The sequence below is a fragment of the Notolepis coatsorum genome (assembly GCF_963971535.1).
Source record: "Notolepis coatsorum genome assembly, chromosome: 19".
In the NCBI taxonomy this organism is placed as follows: domain Eukaryota; kingdom Metazoa; phylum Chordata; class Actinopteri; order Aulopiformes; family Paralepididae; genus Notolepis; species Notolepis coatsorum.
The window spans coordinates 60,530,455-60,546,631 of record NC_140183.1 but is presented as its reverse complement, the minus strand read 5'-3'; positions in this window follow the sequence as shown (position 1 = coordinate 60,546,631).

The window sequence follows — 16,177 nt, the reverse complement described above, 5'->3', positions numbered from 1 at the left end:
ACGGGAGACAGATGGAGGAGAGCCAAACACCAATTTGTATCAATCAAACGGCCAATTCACTCGAGGTCACAAAAGTTGTCCCCCCCCTTTTTTTTTTGGCTTCAAAGTGGGAACTAATGAAGGCACGAGTCGCCTCTTTGTGGGTAAGATTCGGTAGCAGGTCAATTATTGTGACCTAAAGCCCCCCCGGTGAACTAATTAGACGTCAGCACTATGCAGACGGACTACTGATGATGGTGCTCCTCTCTGAAGGTGCGTAGAGTAATAATTATTTGTATTTCAGGCTGTATCGGCGCCTATACAGTCTGAAAATACAAATAATTGTGTCTCGTGTCATCATCACATACCGCAATATACTGAGCACACATTAGGAACAAATGTAACGTTAGCGCCCACCACATCAAGTACGTCTACACAACTAATAAGAGTTGTTTGTAGGTCGGAAATGGTGGAATAGATTTACCAACAAAAAAGGTGTTTAAACTGCTCATACCTTATTAAAAGCGTGGGGCAGGAGCAGCACGGATAACTTGGTTCTGCATGTATCGTGCTTCCATTCAAACAGACGGCAACACACGTGAAGTCAAGTCTCACTCTCGTGAGACTTCCTCTCTAGATACTCTACCTGGCCAGGGTACTCCTGGGTCCTAGTGCCCCCCACGTTATACTATATGTCATGCACATGTATTTTATATGTTAATACAATTGCATTTAACTTTAGTCCTAATTTTGTCACTGTTTGATGTCACAAAAAAGGGTGTATCCGAAAGCTGTCTACAACATTTGTAACATGTGATGAAAAAGTAAACAAATAATTAACTGTATTAGACATTTTGACATTTGACATTAGACGCCTTCATCTCCTCCCGCCTGGACTACTGCAACTCCCTCCTCACTGGTATCACCTCCCGCTCCCTCCATAAACTGCAAATGGTCCAAAATTCAGCCGCCCGCCTCCTCACTAACACCCGGTCCCGCGAACACATCACTCCTGTCCTCCACTCCCTCCACTGGCTCCCCATCAAACACCGCATTAACTTTAAAACACTACTCCTCACCTTCAAAGCCCTCCACAGCCTGGCCCCCCCCCTACCTGACTGATCTCCTTCTCCCCTACCGCCCAACCCGTTCCCTCCGGTCCTCCTCCACTGCCTCCCTCACTGTCCCGACATCCAAGCTCAAAAACTTCGGAGATCGGGCCTTCTCTCGCACTGCACCCCGACTCTGGAACTCCCTCCCCAGTCCATCAGAGACTCCCCTACACTCTCCACCTTCAAAGCTCGCCTCAAAACCCACCTGTTCTCCCTTGCCTTCAACCCCCCCCACCCCTAAACCCCCCCCTCCCCTCCAACCTGATCGATATGTCTCTAGTCTTTTTTTTTGTGCCATCAGGCTGTCTCCCCCGTTCCCCCCATGGTCTCATGTTCCTTTGTTTTTGTTTCTTTGTTGTTTTGTTTTGTTTCTTTGCTTTCGCCTCTTTGTTTGTACCCCTGCTCCCGACTACTGTCAGCGACTTCGGGTTATTGAGAAGCGCTATATAAATTAAATGAATTATTATTATTATTATTATTTGTTAATGATGAATAGGCTTCACTTCAGATTGGCCCCCACAATAGCATCTGCAAATGATTTATAGATGTTTTATGAATGTCTTAACAAATCATTTGTTGAACATGAAAAATAAATGGAGATACAGTATAGTCGTTTTTTCATATCCATTTTTCAAAGCATCTACAAATGTGTTACTACACATTAAACAACATTATTTAATGATGAACAAATCAAGTACAAACAATGTTGATAATGAGTTATAAATAATGTAGAACTAATCTGTAAATGTCTGCAGATATAGTTATAAATGATTTAATAATCATTTATGAATGTATATAAATGGTTTGTTCATGATTAGTTCATTATCTATAAATACCTTATAAATGTATTATAACAGGGTGTTATTATAAAGTGCTACCGCCATCACTTGAACATTTTGGTGGGATACTTTTCAAGCTACTTCCTATGAATCATGGTGATATCACAAAACGTATTCAGAGAAAAATGGCCTTCAAGAGTTTACACTTACAGTGTAAAACAACTACAACACTACCAAGAATTCATTGTAATCCATGGCCCCCCTCTCTCTCTGAAAGAAATTAGTGTGGTAGTGAAAGGTTAACCTTCTGTAGCGTGGAAGTGCAAGGTTAACCGTCTGTAGTGTGGTAGTGAAAGGTTAACCTTCTGTAGTGTGGTAGTGAAAGGGTTAACCTTCTGTAGTGTGGTAGTGAAAGGTTAACCTTCTGTAGTGTGGTAGTGAAATGTTAACATTCTGTAGTGTGGTAGTAGTGAAAGGTTAACCTTCTGTAGTGTGGTAGTGAACGGTTAACCTTCTGTAGTGTGGTAGTGAAAGGTTAACCTTCTGTAGTGTGGTAGTGAAAGGGTTAACCTTCTGTAGTGTGGTAGTGAAAGGTTAACCTTCTGTAGTGTGGTAGTGAAAGGGTTAATATTATGTAGTGTGATAGTGAAAGGTCATAGTGGAGGTACACTTTGTCATGCTGCGCAGAATTCAGATCAACGGTCGCTCTCTCCCCAATATCATTATGAGTCACAGCTGTCTCGCGCTGAGGGGTTTGTCACAAGCAACAAACTCTCATTGGGCTGGTGCAGATTTCTGATAACGTGATTGGTTCAGATGCATCACATGCTCTGATTGTTGTTCTCAGCCGCGGGAGATTCAGCCGGACCTATCAAAATGCAGAAACAGCTCGCAAAGAGCTCCCAGAAAAGACGACAACAGTTGTTGCTAGCAAGAGGGTGTAAGAAAAAATAAACTTATGGCAGCAATACTATGGTTCTGTTTCGTTAAGGGGCTCTGCTTGGCATCACCTACTGCACTCCCTCGCGTACGTGCACGCGTACTGAATAACATTCCACAAATATACCTTTAATACCAGTATTAGTCTGACCACACCCCTCATCAGCTTACCTTCATAAGCAGGTGTGTGGTCACCTGCTCTCCTCCTTCTCGCTTTCACCACAAGGAAGTGCCTTCGGTAGTACCCCACTTGACGTGTTGTTAGTTGAAAAGAGTTGTGACTGGTTTACATTGTGCTTAATCTTTTCTTCTCTCACTTTGTTGTATAAGAAAAGGTTTGGGTCATAATGTATTCCGCGGAGAGTAGACCCGCTAGACCTACTCTTCACCACCGGTTCTCCATTCCCGCCTCCGTCGTGCGCTTCGGTGCTGAGCTGTTGCCACTCTCGTGGTTGCCGACCCAGCCCGGGAGACTGCCGGTGGATAGTTTTCCTCACCGACGAGCCGAGGGTTCGGTGCCGTTGCTCCGGCGATGGCCTGATCTCGACTCTGGTTCCTCTGGTTCTGGGGAATCGCCCGTTGATGAACGGGGGATTGTTTTGGAGCCGGAGGATTTGCGACGCAAACTTTTCGCGTCTGCTCGCTCGCGTCGCAAGATGGTGGCGTGCAGACGCGAACGGCCTGGTTTTGGGGAGTTGCTGGAGACCAGCGAGGATGCGTCCGACTCTGGATTTCTGATGGAAACTGAGGACTTCATGGAAGAGGCGGACGGATTCTTGTATGATGGTCCCGTGGAGGAGAGTATCCCTCCTCCGGAGACCCCGGAGGGGGGAGAAATGGCTCCATGGGGCGCCTTGTTCGAGGATGTCGAGGAACCACCTTGGCCTCATCAGCAGGATGCCCTACTGTCGGCCGCATCGGATTGTGGCTCCTTGACCAGTCGCAGCCTGCTGTATGCGAGGGATGCGGGGTCGGTGGAGGAAGGTTCGCAGGGGGAACTGCGGGCCTTGTTTCCCGAGCTCATGGCGGTAGCCGCCACCGCAAACGGTGTGCCGCTGCCGCTGCCATTGCCTGCACCTGTCCCTGATGACCTCATAGGCCATCCCTGGCAGTGTCCCCCAGTGAGAGGGGTGGACGTTGTCTACCCATTTTTCCCATCGATGGGGGCCTATGTTCGTCGGGGTCAGGCGGTGTCCAACATCATGGGACTAACTCCCGCCTACGTACCAGTTACGCGGGTGTCGGGGTTAGTCAAAGGTATGGGGGAGGGCGTGCCTCGGCTTGACAATCCGATGGCCGCGCTCCTCTGTCCGGATATGGTGTGGGAACCCCTATGCAAGCCGGTCCTCCAGGGGAAGTCGGCTAGGCGATTGGCTTATTGGGGTGACCAGTCATTCATCGCTGGTACACAATCGCTGGCTGCGGCGTCTAACATCGCCCACCTGGCTAGATTTGTATCGGGGATAATGACGGGCGGCACGGATCTGAACGAGGTAAAATGCGATCAGATCACCCAGGCTGCGGGAGCTGTCCTGCACCTTTCCCAGGTGCTGGCCATAGCCATGGGGAAAGTGCGCGCCCTGGCCACCCTGGGCCAGCGTCACCTTTGGCTGGAGCAGGCCCGTGTGCCAGAGAAAAAGAGAGCCCCTCTTCTGACGGCCGCCCTCTCCGACGCTGGCCTGTTCGGGAAGGCCCTGCAATTGACGACCTCAACATGCAGAGAAATGGCAGAGGAGAGATCCATCCTCCAACCCCATTTTCCGCCTCCCGTCCTTGCCGGTGGGGGCAGAAGGCTTCCGCGACGTCGAGCTGTCTCCGTCGCCGCTACCACTGCCTCCGCCGCCGCTGCTGGCCCTGCCAAGAGGGCCAGGGGACGAAACGGCGCTTCGGCCACCGCCGGCCCATCCCAGACCGGAGGAGACGGTAGGGAACGTCGTGTCCAGCAGACTGTAACCTACCGTCCCTCCGGGGCTCCCCGGGGTGGCAAGACTCGAGCGGCGCGAGGTGGCAGACGCCGTTAGGAGTGACTTTTTACCCTCTGTATCCCCTCTCCTACACCCTTCCCGGCCCCTCTATGATATTGTGCCTTACACTTTATTAGTATTTAATAAAAAAAGTTCCCCGACATAAGGGGGACTGTGTTTTGGCCGAACAAACTGTGTGTTTCTTCATACAAATCATATGGTGGGGTTGTGTATATATGAATCTACCCTGTTTACGTTGGGGGGTGAGTTGTGTTGTGTTACGAGGTTAAGCAAGGTCTGCAACTTACACTCGGTAATAGGTTCTATTTAGCTTGATGCTCCACATGCAATTAGAACTGGTGTTATCCATTGCTTTAACTAAGTATATGTGTTTTCACAATGCTGTGTTGTTAGTTGCAGTAATGCTCGTACGCACACTTTTCACGGCCTAGCCGTTACTCTCGTTCGGCGTTTTTTTCCTATGTATGACATAGGCAACGGGTATGGGATTCACGCACAGGCAACTTGTGTTTTGTTGTAAAACCTTTTACACTTTTTGTGGGTAGCAGGCATTGTATTAGCTTATGCTATGCATTGTTTTCTACCGGAGGTTTTTCAAGATGGCTACGGTTGTGTTTCTGTGTGTAGGGATAAAGGGTGTGTTTTCGGGAGGGGGTGTCGAATAAACCCCTCCTTTTTTCCCACTTGATTGGTTTAGGGGATTTTTGATCTTTTCTGCTGAGCCAGTCAGGGCCAAGCCAGTGCTTGACAGGGGGGGGGGGGGGGGGGGGGGAAGGGGTATTCTACCGACTCCTGTTATGACAGGATCCGGTGGGTTTTCCCCGCCCGTTGTAGCGTTGTTGCTATGGCGACGCCTTCCATGAGCTGGTGTCTTAAAGATGTCGAGGTTGGGCGCAGGGCTTACAGGCCTGCTGCGCCCGGTTTATGTGTCAAACTTGAGTCTATTGGTCACGTGTCTCACAGTTTACAAATTTTTTTTCTTGACCGTAGTCTCATGTGGGAAGGTGTTTCTGGGAGGGTCTGGTCTTACACTCTGATTAAAAGGAGTGACTGGATTAAAATCATGTGAAAAACAGGGTTTTTACTCCCAGCTGTGCAGTTGGGTCATACGGGTGATGCCTTTTCTTTATTTTTATAAAGAGTTGAATGTGTCTTGATGGATTGGAAATTAGGGTCCCTGATGGAAACAAGACTAACGTCTTTCTCAGGTCTGCCTCCCCTTATCCTATTGTGTGTATTCCTGTACTGCAGTCTGTTGGGTAAATTTTTTCATTCATTCATTCATGGAGTTGATTGCATCTCGCCCCTCTTGTCGTTTCCCTGGGCGTCTTGGGGATTCAATATGGTGGTCTAAACGGCCTATTGTTGATGTGGGTATGTCCAAACGCACACATAGTGCTGGCTCAGGATGTGCTTTTGGGCCATTGGCTGACTGGCGCGCCTTGTTTGCTTGGGTGAAACAGCGTTTTTATGGAGCAATTGGGATGGGGGTTTTTTCCTCTTCCGACATCCTGTGTGTTGTCGATGGGTTCCCGTTCATGTCAGGGGATGATGACGGAATGGGTCTGGACATATGGGGAAGGGTCTCACGCCCTAGGGGTGGGCCACCGGATGCGGGTTATACCGACACGTCTGGGTGGCGCCTTCTTTTTTGTGTTGGAATCAAATGCGCATATCTGCCCCTTCTCCTGGGGTTGGCAGGTCGGCGTGATTAGGGCACGGGACTGGTTCTGGTCGCGCTGGTCCAGATCAGTTGCACCCGTTGTCCGCTGGGGATGCAGATCTGCTGTTCTGGTACCCTGAGGGACTTGGGGTTTTTTCAGGGGGAAAAATGCTAGGTCGATCCGGGTGTCACAGGGTTGAGCGTTATGGGACCCTTGTTGGGTGCGTTGTATTCTGCACTGTCGTAATGGCTTACGGCCGTGCCGACCTGTACGCGTCCGATCTCGTCGGATCTCGGCCGCTGTACGGGTTGGTCTTGGTTGGTACTTGGTTGGTTGACCTCCTGGGAATACCGAGTGCGGGGTGCTGGGGCTGGTCTTCCATTTTTACGCTCTTCTCTTGCGTTTTGGCGCTGAGGAGCCTGTTGGGTGGTTTTAACCTCCTCGGGGGACCCTGTGCTCCCCGTATCACCGGGCCCGGTCCGGGGTGATGCTCGTTGACCCGTAGGCCCGGGATAGCCCTGTTGGGAACCGGAACGCGGGCTGCGGCGGTGCCGCAGATGTGTTTTGGGGTTTCTTTCCTGAGGGGTTATGGGACCAACCGTTGCATGGGGTGATGCCTGGGTGGTTGGTTCTCTGGTGTGTTGCTGCAGTGTCAACTCCCGGTTCTCCGGTTGAGGGTGCCCCTGCACGTTCATGACGTCTGCCGATCGTATGGGCTTTTTCTGGGGCAGCTGTCAGGGGCCGAGTGGTCTACGGATCCCACTTCTGACGTGCTGTTTGAAAGCTTGGTTATGCGACAACGCCAGCATATGCCCCTTCCGCCGGGGCGGCTGTTTTCAGCTGTCCTTTCTGGCGCCTGCCTCGTCCGCAGTTTCCAGGCTTGGGTTGACAGCCTGTTGCCTGGTCTTTTTCCCCGGTGCACTGCCTGCTTCCGTTGGTTAACTCTTGTGTGTTATGACCATGCTGTCTGCCTGTTGCAGGGCCTGTGTTCCAGGCGGTGTGCTGTTGGGGAGGACAGGGCCCGCTCGGCTGAGGGGCCTTTGTCCGAATACGCTGGCGATGTGGGGGGCGGGGTCACTAGGTGCCCCCCTGGTGGGGTCTTGATGCTGGCATCATGGACTTCTCCGGGCCCCCATTCCAGGGAGTCCAGTCCTTTTGGTGGGTCTGGGTCTTCCTTCGCGCTCCGCTGCTACGGCCTTGCCACGGGGTTGGGTTTGCCCTTGACCCCGTGATTCTGGGGGCAGTGACGAGGTTGTTCCTACGTTCGTTCCCGGGTGGCATGCGGGTTGTGCGTGGGTGTAGTCGTGGGGTCAAGCCACGGTCTGCTCACCCTGTGCGTTGGGTTGCTTGAGTGCCTCTTCGCACGGTCGGGTCCGTCGCCCTCCCGTGAAGCCCCTAATAGGGGGGATGCCCTCCATTAGGGGGGGTCGGGGGGGCTCGGCCCTCCCTGTTCTGATGGTTGTGGGGGGCTGTCAGCGGGGTGTATTTGTCAGCCAGCGGCTCCGCTTGGCCTCCCTTGTGCAGTAGGTGATGCCAAGCAGAGCCCCTTAACGAAACAGAACGTTAGGTTATGGCTATAACCAAGTTCTGTTAGTTAGGGGTGACACTTGGCATCAGACGGCCGCTGCAGCCCTTGACCTCACCTTGTGGTGAAAGCTTGGGAAGGAGGAGAGCAGGTGACCACACACCTGCTTATGAAGGTAAGCTGATGAGGGGTGTGGTCAGACTAATACTGGTATTAAAGGTATATTTGTGGAATGTTATTCAGTACGCGTGCACGTACGCGAGGGAGTGCAGTAGGTGATGCCAAGCGTCACCCCTAACTAACAGAACTTGGTTATAGCCATAACCTAACATTAATTTTGCAAGCACAGAGAGGTTGGAATATAGAGTTGAGAGGATATTATGGTGGGGAGACTTAAAATAGTTAGCTGGAATGTGAAGCGGGCTAATCTTGCCACTAAGAGAAAGAAAATATGAATGTATCTCAAACAAAAGAAAACAGACATAGCTCTCCTACAAGAGACACATTTAGATGCACCAGAATCAAGAAAGTTTCAGAGGGATTGGGTAGGACAGAGTTTTTACAGAACATTCTCTTCTAGCAAAAGAGGGGTTATTATCTTGATACGTAAGAATGTCAGTACTAAAATACATGCTCAGAGAGCTGATACAGATGGCAGGTGGATTGCACTTGACTTGCACATAATGGGAAGGAGATGCTCACTAGTAAATATCTACGCTCCCAATGTAGACTCCCCTGAGTTATTTTATGACTTAAATAAAAATATACAAGATATAGGTAATACAGATATAATAATTGGAGGTGACTTTAATCAAGTGAGAGATAATGTATTGGATAGATCAGGTAATGTAGGTAGATCGAGATAAATCCAGAAGTCCCAGATAGCCATGGACTCTATTTCGGAGGACCTATAGGCTTAGTGGATGTATGGAGACTATTGCATCCTCAAAAAAGGGAGTACACTTTTTTTTCCAGTCCCCATGCAACATACTCTAGAATTTATTATTTGCTAATATCAAAGCAGCTTATGTCCACAGTGGAACAGACCAATATAGGCAATATTGTTATCAGTGACCATGGACCAGTGGACTTGCTATTGCAATTTAAGCCTGGGGGGGGGAAACATTCTACTCGCTGGAGATTTAATACATCACAGCTTCAAGATAATCATTCATGTGAATTTATTAGACAACATATATTGGAATACTGGGAAATAAATGAAGGTACAGTCGACAATCCAGGTCTGTTATGGGATTGCTTTAACACTAGCACAGCCATGGAGAAAATGCCACTAATTCCCGCCAGGAACGGGTCAGATGACCCGACAGCTTATATGAGAAATATGAGAAAAATAAACAGGGTAAACTATATAATTACCTCTGAATACAAAAATATGAGGTTTACCACAATGAAATGTAGGTTTGAGTGACATAAAAAAAAATATATATATATATATATATATATTAGGGATGTCCCGATCCGATCACGTGATCGGGATCGGGGCCGATCACGTGATTTTCCGAAGATCGGGATCAGCAAGAAATAAATAAAAAATCAGGATTTTCTTTTTTTTTGACTTTTTTGTAACAATTTTTTTTATTCAACAAACATGACCATGTTCACGTCTTAAACTCATACTGAGGCCTTAGTTTTGGTTTTAAATTGCATATCATAATTCATTTATTAATTGTCACACAGAGCAGAAGAATTTTGCCAAAACAAACCAATAGTATCCAGCTGCAGAACGGCAGACCGGCCACACTCTCAGAACCAAATTTAAAAAAATATATTTCTTTATTTTTAAAAATTTTTATCCCAATTTCTCACATTACATTCACCCTGAATGTTGACGTTATCCAGGTGAAAAGTTAACTTCATTCAAGCGAGGCATTGCAATCCTTGACATAAATCATTTGATGTATAATTAAATCAAAGAAAATGCGTTTGGGTCTGAGAGTGTGGCTGGTCTGCCGTTCTGCAGCTGGATACTATTGGTTTGTTTTGGCAAAATTCTTCTGCTCTGTGACAATAAATAAATGAATGATATGCAATTTAAAACCAAAACTAAGGCCTCAATATGAGTTTAAGACGTGAACAGGGTCATGTTTGTTGAATAAAAAAAAAAATATAAAAAATTATCGGATCGGGAAAGATCGATATCGGTAGATACTCAAAATCACATGATCGGGATCGGATCGGGAGCAAAAAAACGTGATCGGGACATCCCTAATATATATATATTATAATTTTTTATAAAAAAAAATTTGGATGGAAGAGCCACACATTGACGGGCAAAGAGCCACATGCGGCTCGCAAGCCACGGGTTGGCCACCCCTGCGCTAGACGCTCACAAAGTGCTGTGACTTTCGTCTTTTCCAACGGCCCATATGTGGAATAAAGTAATTTTTTATTTAATTTTTTTTCTTCGCTTTTTTCCCGGCCCTTTTTTGAGGGCACTCCATCCACACCCCCCCCCCCCCCCACCCTCTTCGGGGGACAACTTTATTATTTATTATACGTTTTAACTATTTGCAGTGCAAAATTAAATAAAAAGTGTAGTAAAATAAGAAAAATAGTGACATGATTTCATTGCCCTCTCGGACATTGACAAACAAATTACAACTAAGGACAATGAAGGACAACAATGAATACACATGACAAGGGAAAGGTGGGGGGGGCAGAGAGGGGAGTAAGTAGTAAGTAAAGTAGGGGGTGAGGAGGGGGATTGAGAGAAGGGAGGGTTGTGGAGTGGATGGCTCACAGGTCAATCTCCTGTGATTAGGAGCCTAGATTATGCACAAGCAATTCCCAGATGTTATTAAATTGTGAGACTTCGATGTGATCCACGTTTGAGATTGTTTCCTGTAATATGTAATTTGAGAGAAGGCCCAACCATTGCCCAGTATTCACATTTAGTCTTGTCTTCCAGTTTAAGAGGATAGTTTTCTTGGCAACAGCTAGGGAAACGAGCAGGGGTTTGGTGTTCTGGACTAATAAATTGATAGCAGTAGTATCCCTGAGTAGACAGAGGGAGGGGGAGAGAGGAATGCTGCAGCTCATGACCCGGGATAGTGTATTGATGACGGAATACCAGAAGTCTTGAACAGGTGGGCAGAGCCAGGTGGCATGGAAATAGTTGTCTGGGGTGTTGAGGGTGCAATGGGAACATACATCTGTGCTTGCAAATCCCATTTGAAACATCCTGTGCTGTGTGATATGTACTCTGTGTAACACCTTATATTGGATTAATTGAAGGTTAGTGTTGTTAGTCATTGTGAATGTGTTGGTGCAAATTTGTTCCCAGGATACGGCATTGGGAGAGAAAGCCAAGTCCTGTTCCCATTTTGTGAAGGGGAGATGGAATGTAGTGTCTGCGTTTGCCAGTATTTTGTATATTTTAGAAAATATTTTCTTCTGTGATGTTATTTTATTCATTGCTAATATAATTGGAGGTGGTTCAAGATCATTCTGGAATAACGTTCTAATTACATTTTCCTGAAGTCATTATGAAATTTCAGAAACCGCGCCAGATAAAACGGGTACTTTTAGGAAAAGTCATTGAGTGACAGAGCTGGAGCTCGACCGAGTGATGAGGATACATTTATTGAAAATGCCTAGGGGTCATTTGACCCCTTGTCGGCTGTGCTAGTGTTAAGGCATATATAAGGGGTAGATTGATACAGCACTCTTTCCTAAAGAAAAAGCAAGCAGCTAGCCAACTCTTAAAGTTGGAAACTGACATTAAAGAACTTGAAAATAAGCATGTGGACAGTGGGGACCCAAGTGTACTGGCTGACCTAAGCAAGATGAAGTTTGAACTGAACTCTATTTTGCAGAAAAAGGCAGAATTGTTTAGACGCAGACAGAAATATTATGAGCAAGGAGAGAGGGCAGGGAAATTACTGGCACAGAGGGTGAAGCAGCAACAGATTATCAGATTCAGAAAAGGGGCAACTAGAGGGGGGTATTACCTTAGAGGAAATTCAGAGTGCGATTAGTGGCATGAATGCTGGTAAATCTCCGGGAGGGGATGGATTCCCTACAGACTTCTATAAAGCATTCTCAGATCTGTTAGCCCCAAAGCTCCTCACTGTCTTTGAAGATGCGTTCAGGAGGGGAAGCCTACCGGGAAGTATGAAGGATGCAATTATTACATTGATTCATAAGAAGGGCAAAGACCCACAGCTCTGTGGAAGCTATAGGCCCGTGTCCTTAATTAATGTGGATGCACGGGTCCTGGCTAAGATATTAGCAACAAGATTAGAAGGATGCCTTCCTATATTAGTCCACCCAGATCAAGTAGGATTCATCAAGGGACGGACTTCTGCAGATAATTTACCTAGGCTTTTACATTTGGCTTGGCAAACGAGGAACAGCACAGAACCGGTAGTAACTTTCTCTCTCTACCCAGAGAAAGCATTCGATAGAATTGAATGGGAGTATTTATTTGCGACTCTTGACCGGTATGGGATTGGTAGCTCGTATATTACATGGGTAAAGCTGTAACGTTCGGGAGACTATCATCCTTAGGATTGTCTCCCACTGTCTACCTGGGTCACTCCTGTTGTTATTGTTCACCTTGTATGTCACCACTGATTGCTGTCATCACTAATTGTCTGTCACACCTGGGTGCTGTCATTGGCTGTCAGCCTGCTGCTCCTCATTGACAGCGTGGAATGTTGAGAATGTGACGTATTTAACATTTGCTCTATTCCTTGTTCTTTGCTAGAGCTTCACCTAATCCTACGGACGTACCTACCGCTGGACAAGCACAGACAGATATTCTTCTCCCTGTTATTGTTTATGCTTTTCCCCTGTTAATAAACAGTTCTACTGTTTTGTTATAGTAATACATTCTCTGTCTCGTTCTTCTACCTCGACAACTTGGAAGTCACTTACCCGTTCGTAACAGAAGCTCTAGCCATCATGACTTCCAACGAGGAGATACGGGACGAGATGGTGAGCCTACGGGACCAGCTCAGGATCATGATGGAGCGGCAGATGGCAGTCGGTGTCGAGCTGGGTCGACTGGGAGATGTTTCCCTGGCTTCTCAGGAGACGGCGGAGACAGCGTTGGCGGCGGTGAGCCAGGCCCGCTCTACGACATCAACGAGGATATCCACAGCCGGAGGAGCATCATCGATCGGCGGGGAAGGCAAGCGGGGGTATCCGGTGGATCGGGAGGACTACCGAGAGCCACGTCTGCCGGCGCCGGAGCGCTATGGAGGGGCTCCTACCGGCTGCCGTGAGTTTATCGCCCAGTGCTCTCTCATTTTTCAACTACAGCCGCGTACTTTCCCCAGTGATGTGGCTCGGGTAGCCTATATTATAACTCTCCTCACGGGTCGTGCTCTCTCTTGGGCCACAGCGGAGTGGGAGAGTGGGTCTGTGGTCTGCCGCGACGCGGATGCCTTCGCCCTGGAGTTGCGCCGTGTATTCGATACCTCCAGGGTGATTTCCATTTACGAGGCCGGCAGTCGACTTATGTCCTGCCGGCAGGGCATTCGCGCCGTAGCAGACTACGCCATAGATTTCCGTATTGTGGCTCGGGAGGCGGACTGGCCTGAGGTTCCCTGCTGTGTCCATTTTTTGCATGGTCTCTCCACTCGCATGCAGGACGAGCTGGCTACGCGGGAGCTACCCGAACGCCTGGATCTATTGATTAACATGTCCATTCGGTTAGATAATCGTCACCGGGAGAGGGGACGCGAGAGGGAGGCTTCGTCACAGGTACTCTTCCGTCCCTCTCCTAGTGTCGATCGGCCAGCATACCAGCCAATGAGAGAGCACCGGGGCGATGACGAGCCCATGCAGCTGGGAGCGTTGAACCTCTCTGAAGCGGAGAAACAGAGGCGGGTCAACGAGAAGCGCTGTTTTCATTGTGGCCGCACGGGGCATCGCTTCGCCGCCTGTCGGGGCTCGGGAAACGCAGGAGCCCGCTAGGCCTGGGGAAGGTGCTAGCAGGTGGGCATGTCTCTCCGGTCATAAACGTTCACGACTCACGTACTTTTTTTGATGTCACTGTCAGGTGGGGGGATTCTTCTACAACGACCAAGGCTTTAGTGGATTCGGGGGCTGCGGGCAACTTGATTCATGTGGGGGTGGCTCTAGAATGGGGGGTTCCTTTAGAGACACTAGAGGTGCCCATCCCTGTCCGTTCGCTGGACGGCCGACCGCTTGGTTGTGGATTTGTTACCCAGCGCACCGGGAAACTGTGGGTTCGGGTGGCGGGTAGCGAGGGTGAATATTTGAACTTTTTTGTTGTTATGTCTCCTCATTCCGACATTGTTTTAGGCCACCCCTGGCTTGTGCTGCATAATCCTCGTATTAATTGGGCTACGGGTGAACTCTCCATGGGAAGCGGCGTCAGCGCTGACGCTGGCGTGAGTTCATCCGTCCCTCCCCCCCTCCCTCTTTTGTCTCTCTCCAGGTTGACGGTGGACGTTGCAGATTCTTTATTATCCCCCAACCCCGATTTGGCAGGTGTTCCTGCGGTCTATTGTGACCTGGCGGACGTTTTTAGTAAAACGCGTGCTAAAGCACTACCGCCTCATAGACCTTACGACTGCACCATTGATTTTCTACCCGGCGCTTCTCCGCCCCGGGGACGGATGTTCTCTCTCTCCCGCCCTGAGACAGTGTCCATGAACACTTACATTCGAGAGGCATTGTCCACGGGGCATATCCGACCGTCCACATCCCCTGCAGGCGCTGGCTTCTTTTTTGTGGCTAAAAAAGATGGTGATCAGCGGCCGTGCATAGATTATAGGGGGTTGAATGACGTTTCCATCAAGAACCGTTATCCTTTACCGCTCATGGACACCGCCTTTGAGTGCTTACAGGGGGCACAGGTCTTTTCTAAACTTGACTTACGTAATGCATACAACTTGGTCAGGATTAGAGAAGGGGACGAGTGGAAAACTGCATTTAATACTCCTAATGGGCATTATGAGTATTTAGTCATGCCTTTTGGTTTAGCTAATGCTCCAGCAGTTTTCCAAGCCCTGGTCAACGACGTGCTGCGGGATCTAATTGGGGTGTCAGTGTTTGTATATTTGGATGACATCCTTATTTTTTCTCGCGATATGGTGCAACACCAACTGCACGTTCGTGAGGTGCTTCAACGTCTCCTTAAGCATCAACTGTTTGTTAAGGCTGAGAAGTGTGTGTTTCACACTGACACCGTTTCCTTCCTGGGCTTTGTGTTGACGAAGGGCGATCTTCGCATGGATCCAGCCAAGGTGAGTGCAGTCTTGGATTGGCCACGGCCTTCGTCGCTCAAGGAGTTACAACGTTTTTTGGGCTTTGCAAATTTTTACAGGCACTTTATTCGCAATTTTAGCGCCTTAGTCAATCCATTAACCGCTCTCACTAAGTCCTCTCTCCCTGGCTTTGAATGGTCGCCTAGGGCAGAGTCGGCCTTCTGCGACCTCAAACGTTGATTTACCTCCGCCCCTGTACTGATCCGTCACGACACAGAGGCTCCGTTCATTGTGGAGGTGGATGCCTCTGACACCGCGGTGGGGGGGGTAATCTCGCAGAGATGTTTAAAGGATGGTAAGGTGCATCCTTGTGCCTTCTTTTCACGCCGGCTGTCTCCGGCCGAGCGTAACTACGACGTGGGTAATCGGGAGTTATTGGCAATCAAATTGGCATTGGAGGAATGGAGACATTGGTTAGAGGGGGCGGCACATCCTTTCATTGTTTGGACTGACCATAAGAACTTGGCTTACATCCAAGGGGCTAAACGCCTTAACGCTCGCCAGGCCAGGTGGGCGTTATTCTTCACTCGATTTCGGTTTACCATCTCCTATCGACCCGGTTCCAAGAACGTCAAGCCTGACGCCCTGTCACGTCAGTTTGATCTTCCGGGTCGAGAGGAGAAGCCCCACCCTATTGTTCCACAGGCCTTGATTTTGGCACCCGTGTCATGGGGCATAGATAGGGTGGTGAGGTCGGCTCAGGCACGGGAGCCCGATCCCGGTGGGGGTCCTCCGGGTCGGATGTATGTGCCCAAGGCGGCACGCTCACGCCTGCTGCAGTGGGCGCATACATCCTCTCTCACCGGCCACCCTGGGGCCACCAGAACCCTGGAGTTTATCCGTAGGAGGTTTTGGTGGCCGACAGAGGGGGGGGATACACGCTCCTTTGTGGCGGCCTGTCCGGTGTGCGCGCGCAGTAAGACCTCTCGCCG